Source organism: Tupaia chinensis, unplaced genomic scaffold, assembly GCF_000334495.1.
Source record: "Tupaia chinensis unplaced genomic scaffold, TupChi_1.0 Scaffold142326_1, whole genome shotgun sequence".
NCBI lineage: Eukaryota > Metazoa > Chordata > Mammalia > Scandentia > Tupaiidae > Tupaia > Tupaia belangeri.
The window spans coordinates 492655-507883 of record NW_006202174.1 but is presented as its reverse complement, the minus strand read 5'-3'; positions in this window follow the sequence as shown (position 1 = coordinate 507883).

Below are 15229 nucleotides of genomic sequence, written 5' to 3'. Positions count from 1 at the left end.
GCAGGAAAAAACTGCAAGGTAGTTCTAGAAATAGTCAATAAGTTTATACTGAAATTAAGGATATTCCAATGGCACCTTCAACTACTGATAAAGTTAGTCTTAAGAAGAATTTACATCCCTTCAAATAAAAATCTTAAAAAATATATGCAATGTACTACACACACTAACAGAGGAGAGAATTCTAAAATTGTAGCAGACACTTAGCCTTAGCAGCCCAACTAGTCTTCTAACAGCTCCTGATGAAGCATATCCTCATCTAGACATGACTTCCCAAGTTAAATCTGATGGAACGACGTAGTCTGTCACTTGAGCCAATCTGAACCAAGGAGAGTGTTTTCTTCTGGAAATACAGAATTGTCATACAATGAATCATAAATCTCTGTAGAGCACTCGAACTAAGAAGCAATGCTTAAAAAAAAAAACCCAAAAACCAAAAAGACAAAACTGAGGTTTGGTTTGGGAAGGTGTTTAGAAGCAAGAGTGACAGAGAAGGGGGAAAGGGACAAAGAGAAAGTACAAATAAGGACAGAAAAAGAGATGATCTTACTCAACAGAAACAAAACAAATATTTCAATTCAGGATGGCTTTTCGGGTTTGGGCTTCAGTTTGGTCATACCAGACTGTGCTACTGAACCCGAGTTCTAAAAACATATTCCTGCATCAGATAGGAAGTTGTTCTTTTCTGCTTGGGTAATGTTGAGTAGAAATTGTGATCCAATGATCATGGACTAGACAAAGTGAATGCATGGAGGTAAAGAAGCAGAGTTGAGAAACCATGTGGCTCAGATGCAGAGAAGCCGAGGTCTTTCTGGTTCTTATAGGGCCTGCAATGCATTCCATAAGAAACCCTGAGTATCATTCCAATGGCTCTCACTTCGCATTCAACAATTTGGTGGATTTCTCCTCCTAACAACCAAATGGTTACTGGCATTCTTCCTTTTCATTCATGTACATTCAGTTTTCCACTGTAACATGTATTCATTGTCTTTCTTTTTTGGCTTTTAAAAATCAGCATTTCCAGTTCACTTTAGCGATTCCATGACCCTTTATTGAATATTTTTTAAGTTGTTTCAGTTCTAAAGAAAAATTACATAAGTCAAAATAAAAGTGTAAACCAAACACGGTACATAAAGAATGGCATTGTGGATCAACAGTTTTAAAATACTACAAAATACATATGAGAAAAGTCAACCAGAAGGTTGTCAAATGTTTAGAAATGTGTCTATACATCTAGCTTCTACGACTAAAAATAAAATGCTATGAAAATTGTTTACACTCACATTTTTTGTTGTTTTGTGCCACTGTCAGTTTAATTTTTTGAAGTATTCATTATGAACATCATGATATGGAATAATGAGAAATGTTTATATACTCCTAGGGAGTATGTGTGTGTGTATACATATGCAAATAGGTACAAACACATCCATTTTTAAGTACCCACAATGGACATTTTGGTCAGTGAATGTCAACATGAAGTTCACAGAAAGGCTAAATGACTTCCTGTATGTGTTTATTTCCCATACTGTCAGTGAGGAAGTCTAAAAAGAACAGTTTCTACCCAACAACTCTCAGAGTTTCAATAGGTTTTTCAAAGTTCCCTCCCCACCCCATGCCCCAAGCAAAGGATTCCTGCAGTGTTTTTTTTGTGTGGTTTCTAAAGATTTCACTTCCAAGTAGCTGAATACAGAGCCTGAATGGACAGTAAAACCCACACCAAGCCTCTCTTTGCACCCTGTGTGGGACAAGTGGTTACTTTGTTCATTTACAAAGGCCTGAGAGAGAGGGAGAGAGAGAGAGAGACAAACTGCCCTATGGTACAAGGAACTTCTTTCAAATAAATCCTTTTAAATGGATCTAAATCATGACACTCAAAAGGAAGGAAACTACATAAGGAAATGGGTAGAAACTTTTAAGTTCTTCTCACACTCCACCCCCCTGAGGAACAGAGGGGGAAAAAAAAATGTCCTCTTCTTTGACATATTATCTTTTATAACATTCTCAAAGATAAGTTTCTTGCTTGGTCTCAGTAGATTCTCTTCTCTAAGGAGAGTGAGGCTTTTGTGTTATTGATGTTGTTGCTCCCCTGACATAAGAATCTTCTTTCTTTTTCCAACATTGCTTGTTTTATGACTTGTAAACATGAAGTATCTGAGTGAGTTTTGCTTATCAGAGGCCCTTTTTTATAAAATAATCATAAAACATCGTACTCGCTGGCACTTCATTTTCTTGTTATTGTCAAGCTTTAAAACTTCAAAGGGTAGAATGTGATGGAACATTCTGTGTGCACTAGCAGATATGTTGTAGGGCCTTTGGCACCCCTGCGGTGCTGTTACAGCTCCCACTGGCTATCCCTAAATCAATAAGTTTAACCAACTGACACCCTCTTGCATGTCATTGGACCAAAAAAATCTCTTGATCCACCCCAGTTAGTCAGATGCTTTCTCCTAGAACTGGGTACAACACTGAGGGACCAGTCAACCACTATTAGGATTGAATAAACAGAAGATTAAGAACTCACTACTAAATACTAATTTTTACAGTGACTCAAAGTACTTGGGAGATTGGAGAAAAGGTTTCTGGAAGAAATGGGAATGCAGAAGCAATTTGATCTTCTTTGTTCATGATAGAATACATGTGTATTGGAGAGAGAGAGAGAGAGAGAGAGATACCCTCCACCAAGTCTGGTCATGCTGCCATCTCTTTCCCCCATCTTCTAGCATATTGAATCCTGGGCACTGAGGCACGTGCCTGGTGTGTTTCAGACTGACCAGGCTTGGGATTCAAACCTCTGTTGTCATGTTGGGTCTTGTTTCTGTGGAGCAGCTCTGTAGGTCTGGCCCAAGAGAGGTCAAGATCTCAGTTACTTTGATATACTTAAGTGAGAAATACTCAGGTGTGATGGGACTGCAAAATCCAATGGACTTAACGTCGAAATGCCTAGACATGAATTTGACCCTGCCTAGTTCTACTTAGGAGATCTTGACTTGAGTCACTCCATATAACTCTACACCTCTTTTCATCTGAAAAATTCTGGTTCACTGGGTTGCTATGGAGATTAAAAAGAAATGAAGTGGGACCAGCAGGTGGCGTGGTGGTTAAGGTGTTGGACACTCCCACATGGACAACCACAGCTTGAGTCCTGGACCTGGTGGCTTGCTTTCTCACTTTTTTTCTCTCTGTCTCTCTCTGGTCAAATTAAAATAAATGGATGAATAAATTGGGTAAATCTTTAAAAGAAGTGAGATATGTGTGAGAGTATTGTACATAGATGATATTCCATGAAACCCGTGGAGAAAGATAAATAGTGGTTCTGAGGACAGGTTCTGGGGACTCACTGCTGTGATTAAAGCAGGTTCTGCTTACACGGCCCCCCATACTTTCACCCCTATCCATCTTGTGCCTCTGTTTCCTTATCTGTAAAGTTGGACTAATACAATAGAATAGACTTCATTTGATTGTCATTGAGATGAATAAATTAATAAAACATTTTTGAGTATCTTGCATTCACTAGATGTTACTAATACTAATTCAAAAGCTACTATTTATTTTAAACACATAATCTTGGTTGAGGATTGGAATTTGGGAAAACCTTGTTTCTCTCTCCTCTTTTTCTTTTTTTTTTTTTTCTTCCCTCACTTCTCCCTCCTTCCATTCATTTCTTCTAAGTTAAAAAAAAAAAATAGCCTAGTACAGGCTAATTTCTTTATATCTCAGTAATTGATTCTAATACTTATTTTTCTTTTCCACACTAAAAGTCACTTTACAGCTAATTCTTGGCTCAGTGCATATTCAATGAGCCCAAGCACGCTATAGCTCCTGCATGAATGTGCTGAAAGTTAAAGTCACAGAGAACATCCCTGGAGGACCGTCCCACAGCCCCAGAATGACTGAGACTGAAATGAGTTGCTTCCCCAAAATGAAATTAGCCTATAAAAATGACAATAAGATAAATGGAAAACAATTTTTACCAGACTTTTAATAGTTTCGCATCAAGAGGTAAGTGAGTTTGTCTGTTTGAAGAGGAATTTCAATGCCAGAACATGAAAGAGACTAAGGAAGGAGTTAATCATCTTATCTCTACACCTAGTACTATGTCTAATACACAGTGTTCCACATAAATTACCCATCTATTCATTCATTAGACACTTATGTTATGAGGGCCTACAATGGGCCAGGTATTATGTAGAGGCTGGGACTACAACCAGAAGAAAGATTCAGACCCTGCTTCCACAGAGATGAATAATTAGCCAGGGAGGAAGATATTTGAGTAAACACAAAAATAGTGATTTTTTGAAAATTTCTTTGGGTCTGGTGTTTAATAGAAAACTCTTGTGTTGTAGATTTATAAGTCATCAGTAACTAAAACCATGCAAAGGATAGAGTTGGGAAGGCAGAAGGCTTAAAGCGATCACCAAAGTTATTAGCAAAAGCTTAAGGTGATGAGCTAATTCAATTAGGCCCACTATCCAAAAAATTAATTCCCACCGGCCAAAGACATAAGGAATGGCTTATTAGTGGAAAATTCTATAAAATTACTGTTTCCATGCTGCAAAGGATGGCAAAGTACCATGAGTAGTTTGCTCTTGGCACCAAGCTTATTCTAATATTAGTACCACTTATGAATTCCTACTTCAAAGGGCACAGATGACTGGGAATTTACATTCTAAAGCAAACAATATACCAGTCATGAAAATCATCACAGACTGAAAAACTAAAATAATTAAGGCTTGAGTAAAAAATGACTTTGGGTAACCAATCATTGCCCCAAAACTGTCCTAAGTATCATAAAACTTCAATTGCATCCTTTCCAAGAAATCCTATAACTATTATGACTTATGTTGTCAATTTTTTTTTTTTTTTGAGAAAGAGATTTTTGTAATAGGGTGCATGTGCTCACTGGAGAAACAGAGAGAAAGCAAGAAATCACCCTTCGGGGGAATGACCACACCACAATCCCTACTCCTCCATTCTTCTTTTGGGATTTTGGGCACATGCACACACATGCCTGGCATGTGTCTCAAGCCTCTGGGTGCGGGATTCAAACTGGACAGCCACGTGGGAGTCCAGCGCCTTAACCACTAAGCCACCTACTGGTTCTGCATGCTGTCTAGTATTATCATGCATTTGTCATAAATTACTTTGTCAGTGACTCAAATAACAGGTATTTATTGTTAGTTTACTATGTGCATGGCACTGTGCTAGATCCTATAGAAGGCACAGGAAATGACAAATTATTAGCCTGACTAACTTTCCATCTATTTCAATCTGTCAAGTGATATTCAGTAAATGTCTATTAAAAGAAATGTCTCTGCTTTGTTATAAAAATTATACAAATTTTCAAGAGGTCTATTGAAATGTGAGCTATTTTATGAAATCTTTCCCAATTTCTAATACTTTATGGCAGCTATTAATTACTCTTTTGTCCTTATTAAGACATGATTTTGGAACTTACTATTCTTTCTAATGGTAGGTATACTTAAGTTCAAATCATTAGGATATGTGTTTATGAATATATTTATATCTTATATTATTTCATACAAACACACACTCACATTCCAAAATATTTTAGACAGGAGTTGGAAAACTGTTTTTTTTTTCTATTATTTTTTCTTTACAGGGTCAGAAAGTAAATAGTTTAAATTTGGTAGGCATATAATCTCAGTAGCAAATAGTAAGTGCTGCTATTTTAGCATAAAAGTAACCATACACAATCTGTAAAGGAATGGATGTAGCTGAAGCTGACCTTTTATTGCTAAAGCAATACTGTACAAAAAAAGTAGAGTAGGAGGTATCTTACTACCTGACCCCAGAATACATTACAAAGCAGTGATAATCAAAACAGTATGGTATTAGTGCAAAAACAGGCAATGTGGACCAATGGAATAGAATAGACAACCCATAAATAAATCCCAAAACATACAGCCATCTGATTTTTGACAAAAGGCACCAATTAATACAGTGGGAAAAAGAAAATCTCTAGCAAATGGTGTTGAAAAAACCTGGGTAGCCATCTGCAGAAAGACAAAACTGGACCTTTATCTCTCTCCATTAACAAAACTCAACTCAAAATGGATCAAAGATCTATACCTACATCTTCAAACTATAAAACTATTGGTGGATAACACAGGGGAAACTATTGGCGACAACAGAGTAGGCAAAAACTTCTTAAATAAGATACCCGAAGCACAGGCAAGAATCCCAAAAATAGACAGGTGGGATTATATCAGGTTAAGAAGCTTCTACATGGCAAAAGTAACAATAATTAGAATGAATCGGCAACCCTCAGAGTGAGAAAATATATTTGCAAACTATGCCTCAGATAAGGGATTGATAATCAGAATATGTAGGGATACAGAATATACAAGCAGTTTACAAAAAAATTAAAAATCCATCTAATTAAATGATGGGCAAATGAGCTGAACAAACAACTCTCTAAGGAAGACTTATAGTCAAAAAGCATATGAAAAAATATTTAACATCCCTTATCATAAGGCAGATGCAAATTAAAACTGCAAGAAATACCAGCTAACTTCAGTCAGAACGGCTAAGATTGAAAATAATAATGATAAGTGCTAATGAGGCTGTAGTGAAAAGGGAACTCTCCTACATTCTTGGTGGGACTGTAAATTGGTACAGCCACTGTGGAAAATATGGAGGTCCCTCAAAGACCGACAAATAGAACTACCATATGATCCAGCAATTCCACTCCTGGGTATAAACATTTGGACATCCATGTTTATTTCAGCATTATTCATAATTGTTAAGACATGGAACCAACCCAAATGTCCACAATCAGATGAATGGATTGAAGAAGTGTGGTATATATATGCCACAGAATATTACACCACTATAAAAAACGAGATCCTGGCATTTGATAGAAAGTAGACGAATATGAAAAATTTACTGCTAAGCAAAGCAACCCAGACTATAAAAGAGAGGCATTGTATCCCCCACTCAATATATACCAAATGTCTTTACTCTATGACAAAAACTGAAAGGCTGGAAGATATAAAAGCATGGAGAACAATTGTGGATACTAGAGACAGTGTGGGTGTGGAGTGAGGAGTGGGGGAGGGTGATAGAAAAGGAATCAAGGGGGAAAAAAAAGAAGCAAAACAGTTAAGGGACACAAAAATGAAAAATTATCTGTTGATAACAGATATTTGTGTATGATAATGCCTTTGACTGGACGAATATACAGTGTATCCATGCTGGGAAAATTCATTTTGCATACTGTAATGATATATAGTGATTGAATATATAAAAAATAATAAAATTTACATTAGGAAAAAAAGATAGAAGGAGAGGGAACTAAACTAAACCATTCTGACTCCATTTGCAATACACATGTCTGTAGGTTTAGCAAGGTTAAAATACCGTCATACATCACTTGATGAACAGGATATAGCTTGAGAAATATGTCTTTAGGCAATTTCATCATTGTGCAAACATCATAGAGTATACTTACACAAACCTAGAAAGTGTAGTCTACAATACACCTCTGCCATATGGTATGGTCTATTCCTTCTAGACAGCAAACCTCTACAACATGTTTCTGTACTCGATGTTGTAAGCAGTTGTAACACAGTGTGAAGTATTTGTGTATTTAAACATATCTAGATATAGAAAGTACAATAAAAATATGGCATAAAATATTTAAAAATAAACATTATTTACAAAACAAGCAGAGCACTGGATTTGGCTTGTCTGTTTAACCCTGTTATATACTTTCAACTTTTCTTTCTTTCTTTTTTTTTCTTTTGAGAGGTTTTTGCTATAGGATGTGTGTGCTCACCAGAGAGACAGAAAGCAAGAAATCACCCCTCCCAGGGGGAATGGCCACGCTGAAATCCCTTCTCCTCCATTTTCCTCTCTAGATCTTGGACATGCACACACACGCAACCGGCATGAGCTTAAGTCACCAGATTCGGAACTTGAACTGCAGTCGGCTACAGGGGCATCCAGCGACATAGCCATTACGCCAACTACTGGTCCCCCTTCAACTCTTCTTATGTATACTATATTTTCCCAAGAAGCATAAGGCTGTAAAAATACAACCCATTGAAAGAATGATTTGAATCAATTAATAAATTTCTTGAAGCAGAATACAGAAGATAATTTATTTTGAAATGTAAAGGAAAAGATGACAAGTCTAGAAAACAAGATGAGTCACAGTGGTACTGGTGAGGTGGATAGGAAAGAAAGAATTTCCTTCCTCCTGTATTCATCTGTATTTTGTTCCATGAACATGTATGATATCTGATTGGAAATATCTTACAAAAATAAAGATGAGTAGGTCTAAGCATGAAATTGGAGAATTTCAAGTTAAAGAAGTATAATATGGTCATATATCAAAACAAACAAATTTAGTTAATATTTTAGAAGATGGTATTAGTGAAGAACCAAATTTAAAAAAAAGAATCAAAGATTTTTGAAAATTTACAAGGAAGAGTAAGTTGTCAAATATGGGACAAAAGAGAAAGTTGGATAGTTAATATCAATTGGTAAATTCAGCTTTAAGGGAATCTCCATAATTAAGTGTAATTACCATTTTTACATGTGTTCAGCTTGTTCACAGCCATATCTTATTCCATAGACCTAAACAACAGGAATTTTCTAAGTTTTATGGTTTCTTTTTCTCTAGTGCTGTGTTTAATCCAGTTCACTCTAGAGATAACATTCACAAATAGAGTAAATGTTGCTGAAAGGGTTGATATGTACACAAGGAAATGCGTATACATCTGTGGATGCATAATATACTATATATGGATATTTGTATTTTTTATTATAAAATAGCATCATTCAACTAGAGCTGCAGATAATGGCAATTTTCTTCGTCTCCTCTTTTCCTTTAGATATGATCTAATGACAGATTACTCAAGTCTATGTAGCTTATGGGCAATAAAAGAGATTTGAGTAGACTTTCAGAAAAGGAGAGTAAGAAAAACATTTGCAATAGAAGCAGATTTCATTGCATTTTATGGATCATACAGGTGTATTATGTGACACACACACATATACATACACATACACATATATACACACACACATAAACACAGTTCATTGTATGATATATAATCATATATATTATACATCATCACATTATATAATACAATATTATACACATATTTGCATATGTGTAGGAATGTGTGGTACACATATATATACACAGAATGCCTGAAAGAGAGCTCTTATCATTGCCTACCTAGCATCTTGTGTACATTATGTAATTCATTTTCACAACGATTGCACATCATGTCAATACAGAGGACTGTGGGGCCAGAGCTAACATAATTAGATTACATTTTAAAAGTAAATACCTTGGGAACCAGCAGTTAGCGTAATGGCTATGTCACTGGATTCCCACGTAGTCGACTGCGGTTCACGTCCCGGACCCAGTGGCTTAGAACTCACACCGGGCACATGTGCGTGCATGCCCAAGATCCCAAGAGGAGAATGGAGGAGAAGGGATTGCGGCGTGACCATCCCCCCTGGGGGGTGATTTCTCGCTTTCTGTCTCTATGTCTCTCTCTGTCTGTCTGGTGAGCACACGCGCCATATAGCAAAAACACTCTCAAAATAAATAAATAAATAAATAAATACCTCTAATTCCAGGGGCTATGTTTTTCAGACTCTTTGCTAAATTGCCTTGTACTCAGTATATATAAATCTCAGAGGTCTAAGTAGAAGTAACTAGAAGAATTCATAAAACTACTTGGAACAAATGAAAGAGAGAAAGAGAAAGAAACAATAAAAAAAAGGAAGACATGGAAAAGGACTCTCAAAAGCTATGCTTCCATTTGAGGGTTTATTGTGCAGGGGGAACAGACTGCTTTCTGTGACTGGAATCTAACAGTACCAAGAAGAAGCCTGTTGTCGTGTTCTGTGATAACTGGTTTTCTAATTCTTTTACTCCATACCAATTCACTTGTACCTACCAACCTCTATAGTGGCTAGTGACATAATGAGAAAATAATCTGGCGTGAAGGCCATTCACCCTCTGAAAGCCTGCTCATGACCAAGAGAAGACAATCAATGAAGCCTGCTTCTGAGATTACAAATATTAACATGACTGATAACTGTTTTGGGATGACTGAAGTTGAAATGAGGAGCTTTAGAGCAGGAATCTGTGTCAAAAATAAATGGGCAATTGTTTGCTTCTTGGAATAAAACTGACAGTGGAATTTCAGTGATGCCTCAGCCACTACATATGTACAGATGGTGTCTCCCTCAGCAAGTAGGGAATTTGGCAGAAAAACAAAAACAAACAAACAAAAAGAAACTCTAAGAGAAAGAAGAATTGTCAGATCTTGGAGCATCATTGCATTGAGACATCCAGGTAGAGTGTCTGAGACGTGCCCCGAAATTCAGCACATTCTTTTTAAACTTGCTATGTGAGTAGGAAAGACAGATGAGGATTATCTGTATTGCCATAGACAGAAAACTGTCAATTTTACAAAACGGTGTGCAGGCTCCCATCAGTAACCCTTTCAGGCAGAAACCTTGATTTGTTAAATTGATTTTGAAGATTTTTCCTTTTTTTCTTCTTCTTTGATATGTCTAAGTAGATACAGCAAAGTAGATTTTGCAGTCATAAAAGAAAACATATGTGGACCAATTAAAGAATCCAATCTCACGTTTCCTGTCATATCAGAAGCCCCAAATTTGTAGAAACTAATCCATAACATGTAAAAAAAAATTACATACCCTCTGCAATTCATGGTTAAGATAAGACAGGTCATGTAAGTTTGTATATGCTGAAATTTAAAGTTTTTAAAATGAAAAGTGGCGTGTAGTAAGCCAACTGAAAGTGTTACTAAATGCATGGGAACATTCTGCATATATATGGGCATATGCATATCCTGACTTTTTTTTTTTTCTAGAAAATTTCCAATAGCAAAATATTCAATATAGTTTCATTGTTTTCAAACATCAAGGTTGTGAACATCCACACTCTCTAACCCTATCACCTCATGACTTCTATCAATAACTAGAAACTAGCCATTCTAGACTGTGAGTCAAAAAGTACTACAGGCTGAATGTTCACAGACTTTCTAAATGTATTTTAACTTAGTTTTTTTGTTTGTTTGTTTGTTTTACCAAAATCAAATTTTTTTGAGAGCAAGCAAAACAATCGTTTGTGAGGATGTGGGGAAATTGAAACTCTTGTACAGTATTGGTGGAAATACAAAATGGTATAGCTACTACAGAGAACAGATGTAGTTTCTCAAAAAATTTAAAACAGAATTAGCAAATGTGTCCTAAATCCTATTTCTGGGTATAAATCCAAAAGAACTGAAAATAGAGTCTTTAGGGACCAGTAGTTAGCGTAATAGCTATGTCGCTGGACTCCCACGTAGTCAACCGCAGTTCAAGTCCCAGACCTGGTGGCTTAAACTCACGCCGGGCATATGTGTATGCATGCCCAAGATCCCGAGCGGAGAATGGAGGAGAAGGAATTGCAGCGAGGCCGTCCCCCCGGGGCGTGATTTCTCACTTTCTGTCTCTCTGTCTCTCTCTGTCTGGCGAGTGCACGTGCCCTATAGCAAAAACCTCTCAAAAAAAAAATAGAGTCTTTAAAAGCTATCAGTATGCCCATGTTTACAGCAGCATTATTGACAACAGCTAAACCATGAAACAACACAAATGTCCATCAAAGACTGGATTACTAAGTAAAATGTGTCATTAATGGGTGAATGGGTAAGTAAAATAATATTGCTTTATGTGCAGAGTTCCATAGGTGAATATTATTTAGCTTTGTAAAGGAACATGATGCAACATGAATGAATCTTGAGAACGTTATGATAGGATATAACCCAACCACAAAAGATAAATACTGCATTATTCCACTTATATAAGGTTCTTAGAAGAGTTAAAATTACAGAGATAGAAGAGAGATTGGTAGTTTCTAGGTATGAGAACTGGAGAAGTGAGTTATTTTTGGTGTATAAAGATTCAGTTTTGCAAGACAAAAAGAGTTCTCAAAATGGGTGGCATTGATGGCTACACAATAATATGATTGTACTTAGTACCACTGAACTGTGTACTTCAAAGTGGTTAAGATGTGGGACCAGCAGATGGAGTAATGGTTACATCACTGGACTCCCAAGTAGTCTATTGCTGCTCAAGTCACGGACCCAGTGGCTTAAAATTCACACTAGCACTTGTGCACACATGTCCAAAATCCCAAGAGGAAAATAGAGGAGAAGGGATTGTGGCATGGTCATGCCCCCGGGAGATGATTTCTTGCTTTTTGTCTCTCTGTCTCTCTCTGTCTTTCCAGTAATCACACATGCCCGATAGCAGAATTCTCTTTTTTCTGTATTTCTGATACATTGATTGTAATATTGCCAGCAACATTACTGACTTTATCTATTTTGCTATTCTTGATTAGTCTAGCCAATGGTTTGTCAATTTTGATTATTCTCTCAAAAAAACAGCTTCTTGTTTCATTGATTATTTTGTATTAATAATTCTTTTATTCTCTATTTCTATTTTTGCTCTACTCTTCACTATTTGTTTTCTTCTTTTATTTTGGTGGTTATGTTGTTGTTGATGCTTTTTCAGTTTCTTTTATTTATTTTTCTTCTCTTTTACATTTAACCAGTGTATATTTTTACTATATACAAGATATGATGCTAAGGGATTTGTTGCTATCCTATTTTTTCCTTATGAACACTTATAATTATGGGCTCCCTTTTTTGACTGCTTTGCTGTGTCCCAAAGATTATGGAGAGTGGTGTGTTCATTACTGATAGTTTCAATGAATCTTTTGATTTCAGTCTTAATTTTTTCAATAGTTTGAAAGTTGTTCAGGAGATTGTTTAGTTTTATGTTTTTGTGTATTTTCAAGGACTCTTTCTGTGATTGATATCAAGTTTAATTCAAGTTAATCCATTAACATTCAAGGTTATTATCAATATGTGTGGACTTGTATAATTAAAAGTATATAAATAAATGTTAAGTGCAATAAAATCATTTAAAATAAATAATGAAGTATTAAATTATGTATTTTCTTGCCTTCAAAGTTCATCAAATGGTCACAAACAGCATGTGATGTGAATGCAGTGTTGTTAGTATCTACTTGTATTTAAAGTGTGCAGAGGAGTTATACAGATGGTATGTTTGTACACTTTCAATGACCCTGTGGAAAATATATTCCTCTGTGCTAACTGAACAAAGGTACTGAAAAATGCATGTCCTAACTATTTAGAGATATATGAGACACAGATGATTTATACACAAAAGGATTTACTTCTCACAAATGTTGCCATGCAAGGTCTTATGTTGTACTCTGCTGTGGCAAGTACACTGTGAAAGAGAAGTACAACGTAGCCTCAATCCATAACCCTCTCCCACAAATAGCAACCCTCAATATTTTTGAAAATTCACCACCAAAGGATAACAGATGGTGCTTGTATAAATTACAGAAAATTGATAAGACATTATATGTTGAACACATTAGAACATTTATTCACATGATTAATATTGGAACTAGACAGACATTAGCAGATAGACAAGAGAAAAACATTAAAAAATGAGATTCAGCTGAAATAGAAAACCAATTAATGTGATAAATCAGTAAAGCCAGCCAATAAGTTTGTGAAAACAGAAAAAAATATTTCTTTTTCAATGTCAGAGGGCATGTGTGGGTGCTTGGGAGGAAGGGAGGGAGGGAGAGAGGGAGGGCGAGAGTGAGAAAGAGAGAGAGAGAGAGGAGAGAGAGAAAACGCTCCACAGTTGGGTCTTGTCACACCATAATACTTTTTCCTCTAACTTTCAATCCTGTCAACATCCTGGACATTTGTGGGCATCCATGTGTTTTTTAAGCTGTTGAATCAGAACTTGAACTCCAGTTAATCACGTGGGATTTGACTTCCGCTGCAGTCATCATGCACTACACTTCCAGGTCAGCCTGGAAATGTCAACTTATACAGGAAACAACATGACCTCTTTCTCAAACTTCATACCTCAATACCAATAATTGAATGTTTATTTAACATTCATTGTACACGTGCTACATGCAAAGCATTATGCTGAGTATTTGGAATTAGAAATGGAAAAGGTATAAACCTTTCCTTCAGAGAATTATCATCTACTGTTGCAATCAGTGTGATAAAAGATTTTGCTAAATAAACAAGGTGGACAAGTGGCCTATATTGGGACTAATTCATGCTGTTGAGAAAAAGAGAAAATAAGAAAACAAGTGATATAGGACTTGGATTGGTGGTGAGGGGAATCCCTTCAAGTTTAGGGAATTGAAAGAAATCAAGCTTAATTAATGCATGAGTAAGAAGGAGATACAGTGAGATCTTCAAGTGCTAGAGCCAAACTAGAAGGACTGATTGTGCTAATTAATGTTTTTGTACTGTGTATCCTCAGATGCTATGTCTGAGTGACAAGGCAAGACTAGAATTAAAAAAATTTTAGATATGCTTCCAATACAGGCATGGGTTGGGTAGAGGAACTAAAAGAGGACAGGCGAGAGACAGGAGACCAGTTAGGAAGCTGTTGCAATAGTCTAAACAATGACAAGGATCTAGATTAGAGTGAAAGCCAGGTGCTCAAAAATATTTGGTAAATAAAACAATCTGATATTTCTACCATCTTCATCTTAAAAAAAGGAAAGAGGAGAGAAGAGAATGAAGGAGAGAATGAAGAAAAGAACGAAAGAGACAAAAATGGGCAAAAGAGCCTGTCTATGACATAATCATTTATTTCAGTGTTAATAACAGTTAAGAAATTCAGATTGCCAAATCTCCAACCTTTCTCAATACACAATATCTTCTTTTCTAGTTTCCATATGTTCTTTTAATGCTTTCTTTCCTTAATAACTCTCCTGGAAACTTTTCTTCTTTTCAGCAGCCTGACTTCTATATTAGGGATCTACTTCAAATTTTCCTCTTCCATCAACTCTTTCCACATTCATAATGACCTGTGTCTAATGAAAACAATGCTATTCATTCTTGATTATAAGGCTCATTTTATGTATTCTATCTTTCTATGTGTTCCCATTGCCTTTCTAATTAATGTTATGCTTTCCACAGGTCAGGGATTTCTAATATTTTGTAGGTATTTCAGTACTGGCAAAGCATTGAGCCCTGAGAAGTATCAAATTTAAGAGCCATAAGGGACCTAAAGTCTTCTCATAAAAATCTCTCATGTTATAAATGAGGAAACTTTTACTCAGAAATATTAAGGGTTTTGCCCAAGATCACACAGTTAGAGA